The sequence below is a fragment of the Oncorhynchus nerka genome, linkage group LG15 (assembly GCF_034236695.1).
Source record: "Oncorhynchus nerka isolate Pitt River linkage group LG15, Oner_Uvic_2.0, whole genome shotgun sequence".
NCBI classification, from domain to species: Eukaryota; Metazoa; Chordata; class Actinopteri; order Salmoniformes; family Salmonidae; genus Oncorhynchus; species Oncorhynchus nerka.
In genome coordinates, this window is record NC_088410.1 from 66,609,399 (window position 1) to 66,615,349 (window position 5,951).

Sequence of the window (5,951 nt, forward strand, 5' to 3'; positions counted from 1 at the left end):
GCCAAACTAATGATCACTCAAATGAAAAACACACACACACACACACAAACAAAAAACACACATACACATGTGTATGCCCGCCTCGAATACACACAAGCATGCACAAGCATACATGAATACATATAGTGCCTTCAGAAAGTATTCACACCCCTTGACATTTTGTTGTGTTACAGCCTGAATTTAAAATTGATTACATTTAGATGTTGTGTAACTGGCCTACAGACAATATCCCATAATGTCAAAGTGGAATTATGTTTTTAGAAATGTTTACAAACTAATAAAAAATCCAAAGCTGAAATGTCTTGAGTCAATAAGTATTCAACCCCTTTGCTATGGCCTACATACGTTCAGGAGTACAAATGTGTTTAACAAGTCACATAATAAGTTGCATTTTGATGACCTCATCTCTGTACACCAGACAGACATGCAGATAATTGTAAGGGCCTTCAGTCAAGCAGTGAATTTCAAACGCAGATTCAACCACAAAGACCAGGGAGGTTTTCCAATGCCTTGCAAAGAAGGGAACCTTTTGGTAGATGGGTAAAACATTTAAAAAAGCAGACTTTGAATGTTCTTTTGAGCATCATGAAGTTATTCATTACACTTTTTGAACAGTGTATCAATTACACACAGTCACCACAGTCACCACTTCCTAACTCAGTTGCGGGAGAGAAAGGAAACCGCTCATGGATTTCGCCATGAGGCTAAAGGTTACTTTGATTTAATGGCTGTGACAGGAAAAACTGAGGATGGATCAACGACATTGTAGCTACTCCACAATATTAACCTAAATAACAGAGTGAAAAGAAGGAAGCATGTACAGAATAAAAATATCCCAAAACATGCATCCTGTTTGCAATAAGGCACTAAAGTAATACTGCATGTCTTTATGTCCTGAATACAAAGTGTTATGTTTGGGGCAAATTCATCTTGAGAGTCTACGAGATTCTTGCTGTAATGAAAAGCGCTAAAAAAATTACATCTATTATTATTATTACATCACCACTCTTAATATTTTCAAGCATGGTGGTGGCTGCATCATGTTATGGGTATGCTTGTCATTGGTAAGGACTAGAGAGTTTTTTAGGATAAAAAAAAAACCTTGGAATAGAGCTAAGCACAAGCAAAATCCTAGAGGAAACCCTGGTTTAGTCTGCTTTCCAAAAGACACTGGGAGACAAATTCACCTTTCAGCAGGACAATAACCTAAAACACAAGGCCAAATATACCATGGAGTCGCTTACCAAGATGACATTGAATGTTCCTGAGTGGCCTAGTTATGGCTTGAAAATCCATGGCAAGACTTGAAAATGGCTGTCTAGCAATGATCAACAACCAACTTGACAGAGTGTGAAGAATTTTTAAATGAAAAACGTGCAAATATTGTTCAATCCAGGTGTGAAAAGCTCTTAGAGACTTACCCAGAAAGAATCACAGCTGTTATCGCTGACAAAGGTAATTCTAACATGTATTAGCTCCGGGGTGTGAATAGTTACAGATGTTTACACAAGTTAGAAGTTTACATACACATTAGCCAAATACATTTATACCCAGTTTTTCACAATTCCTGACATTTAAATCCATGTACAAATTCCCTCTTAGGCCAGTAAGGATTACCACTTTCTTTTAAGAATGTGAAATGTCAAAATAATAGTAGAGAGAATGATTTATTTCAAGTTTAATTTATTTCATCCGGTTGCCAGTGGGTCAGAAGTTTACATTCACTCAATTAGTATTTGGTAGCATTGCCTTTAAATTGTTTAACGTGGGTCAAACGTTTCAGGTAGGCTTCCACAAGCTTCCCACAATAAGTTGGGTGAATTTTGGACCATTCCTCCTGACAGAGCTGGTGTAACTGAGTCAGGTTTGTAGGCCTCCTTGCTCACACATGCTTTTTTCAGTTCTGCCCACAAATTGTCTATGTGATTGAGGTCAGGGCTTTGTGATGGCCACTCCAATACCTTGACTTTGTTAGTAGATGTCCTAACCGATTTACCCAAACTATAGTTTGCTAACAAACGAGTTATAGTGACTCCAACCGAAGTGAATGTAAACTTCCAACTTCAACTGTATTTAAATGAGATACTGTTTTAGTGTATTTTATTATCAAGAAATGTTAAAACATGATTTCACTTCATCATTATGGGGTATTGTCTGTAGATGAGTGAGAAAACATTTATTTCATCCATTTTAAAGTCAAGCTGTAACACAACAAAATGTGGAACAAGTCAAGAGGTATGATTACTTTCTGAAGGCACTGTACAAGCATGCGTGTGCACGCCATACACATGCAAACATGCACACACCTGCAAAAACATAACGCTTTCTCAACCGACTCCAAGCCTGCTAGGGAAGTGCGTGTTCTCTTTGTTGGAGGATCTCTTTGAGCTGAAATAGGTGTGTGTGTTGTGTGTGTTCCATGTTGGAGGATCTCTTTGTGCTGAAATAGGTGTGTGTGTTGTGTGTGTTCCATGTTGGAGGATCTCTTTGTGCTGAAATGGAGGATCTCTTTGTGCTGAAATAGGTGTGTGTGTTGTGTGTGTTCCATGTTGGAGGATCTCTTTGTGCTGAAATAGGTGTGTGTGTTGTGTGTGTTCCATGTTGGAGGATCTCTTTGTGCTGAAATAGGTGTGTGTGTTGTGTGTGTTCCATGTTGGAGGATCTCTTTGTGCTGAAATAGGTGTGTGTGTTGTGTGTGTTCCATGTTGGAGGATCTCGTTGTGCTGAAATAGGTGTGTGTGTTGTGTGTGTTCCATGTTGGAGGATCTCTTTGTGTCCGATACATAAATGGCCGAACATCATCTACATTTTATGTGAGTCTCACAAGTTGCTTTTGACACTCAGTCTTGCCTTATCTACCCAACAAACCTCACATCCACACATTCCCCACTTCTCTATCTCCCTATCTATCTCTCTGTCTTTCACTCTCTTTAATTTGGGCTGATTGCCATTCTGACGGCTGCCCCTCTTATCAGCCTCCATCGTGCTGCTCTTTCATTTCCTCTCCCCCTTATTGCTTTTCTTTTTTACATTTCTGAGCTGTGCCACTTTAACCCTTCCAGCACCTGGATGGGCGCCAGCAGTACCTCTGACATCACACACACACTGACCCCTTGTGACCTCTCATGGATCAACAGGGCGTTGTTCCCAGCATTATCGCTGTTATCGTAGGTTATCATCTCTGTCGTTAGTTACAATATCATTACATGCAATATTACTAATAATATGACCAAGTATCTAACACTCACAGCATCTACTGCATGTAACCTTCCACCACTCACTACACACAATGAGATTGGGAGCTTGTAAACTGATTGCAAATACACAGATACATGCAAATCACATACTCCTCGACTAATTCCATCCACATTTTTTGGTGTTACAGCCTTAATTCAAAGTGTATTCAACATTCTTTTCTCACCCATCTACACACAATACCCCATAATCACAAAGTGAAAGCATGTGTTTAGAAATGTTTGCATATTTATTGAAAATGAAATACAGAAATATCTAATTGACATAAGTATTCCCACCCTTTCTGAATACTTTCTGAAGATACTGTATACACACACGCACATACAGTACAACATCACATCACACACATCAACACGTACACAGACCATATACACACAGAGGGCGGGGAAGCGAAACCAGGCCAAGAGAAACTGGAGACATGGATTGTGAGTAACGAGAGAAAAGGAGGGAAAGAAAGACAGACAGCGATAGACGGAGAACATCATATCCTTTGGCTTGAAGGACAGACCCCACTGTCACTGTGCAATACATTACAGAGCAGAACTACCGCTTCTCCACACACACACACACACACACACACACACACACACACACACACACACACACACACACACACACACACACACACACACACACACACACACACACACATCTGCTATTGTTGCTGTGGCCACAGCCTCCTGATGCATTGTCCCTTATAATACCCCACACAATGAACATGTTTTGTCAACGACTTAAAATACTTTTCGTGTGGACAGAAAACACTGCTGCCATTTAGTGCTGCAACATTTCAAGGAGCCTTAAGATAAGACACTCGCCAAACCCTTTAACCTCTTTTAACGATCACACACTGCACTCATAAATGTCAACTCAAGCCAAAGTAAGGGCCAGCCCACATGACCTGACCAGGAAAACGTTAAGTTATTCACTATAAAAGTCACTTCACTTGCTACAGTTGACATCAATGACAACATTATAGGATATCCATTTCTGAGGAAAATGATTGACAGTTTTGTGCACCAGGAGGGAGGAGCAGATGTCAGGGGTCAGCTGAAACCCAGACATCGTAAGGATAACTCCAGAACTGGGACATTGGCCTTGCACTACTCCCCATGTAAAAAAACACATATTTTCCATTTTAAACTTCACAACTATCGTGAAGAGAAAAAGACTCTATGTCTGTCTGAGATAGTCCTCCCTCAGCTGCCCCTGTCACCATGGTGACTGACATCACAGGTCATCACGGTGACAGAGTCCCTTTAGAGTGAATGGAGGTGGATAGAGATAGTGTATGTGGAGGGGTGTCTGGAAATAAAGGAGGGAAGAGAGAGAGAGAAGGAGAGAGAGAGACAGGAAAAGAGAGGAGAGGGCTATTTGAGAAGTTCCCTTGGCAGGCAGTCAAACAAGACTGTGATATTCCTGTGGAATGCAGGCGAACAGAGATAGAAAGGGAGAGAGTAAAAGAAGAGAAAGAGAGTAAGTGTGTGAGAAAAGAGGCCTATATGTGAAACACAACAGTACATAAATATACCTCTCTGTCTCATTCTCTGGCTCAGCAACCCATTTCTCTGTAGACTGTAGACATCTCTCTATTCAACTCCCTTTTCAGGCTCTCTCATGACCTGCTGATCAGTGGAGGAGATAGCCTCCCTCTTCCTCCCCCCTCCATGCCATGTTACCAAACTATGAACGGAGAAGGGGTAAGGGGGTGAGGTGGTGAGGGGGGCAGTATGGAGAACAATGTGCTGACTGTGCAACCATAAGACTTTATGACAGCCCAGGCCTCACTGTGGGCAGAACCAGTCCAAGCTCAACCAATCACATTGGACCAAGCCAGCCAGGTCAACCTTACCTCTTCCATCGTACCCAGCTGTACACAAACCTATAGTTATCACAACATAATCATCAGGGCTCAGTGTGTGATTGAAAGCGTGTACAAGTGGAGATGGCATGAAAACACACTGTGTCTGATTAACCTCATATAACTATTAAACACATCTTAGGTTATAACAAACACACATGTCTTAAGTGTAAAACTAACAATGAGTCAATAATATATTTCAAGACAAGGCATATGGGGATGTATTGAGACACCCAATGGGCTGGACGATTCTCATTTCATTGCTCATCTTGAAAAAAACGTATACTAAAAAACATGGAAATCAAATCAATACGCCAACAATTAGAAAATCAAATAGTTTATTATCGAAATAGCCAGTTGGTACAATTTAAGGCCAAGTCACAAACAATAATGTAGGCACTAGTGATGGGGGTGTGAGCAAGCAGATCTGGGCAGATGAGATGTAGTCATTGTTTTTGTGCATCTGTAAATTGTTGTTCATATGTATACGTTTGTATCTGGCGTAAAAAAGTAAGTATATATACATCAATATATTTTATATGCAATTTTTTTACAAATATAAACACGAACTGTTTCACATCAAATGATACATAAACAACTAATTCAGACTACAATCAAATCAGAAAAGCCCACACACATTCACACACAGTTGAAGTCGGAAGATTACATACACCTTTGCCAAATACATTTCGGTTAATAATAATACGGTTCCCAGTCCAGAGCTTCCGGCGATGGTTCACAGTCCAGAGCTTCCGGCGATGGTTCACAGTCCAGAGCTTCCGGCGATGGTTCACAGTCCAGAGCTTCCGGCGACGGTTCATAGACCGGAACTTTT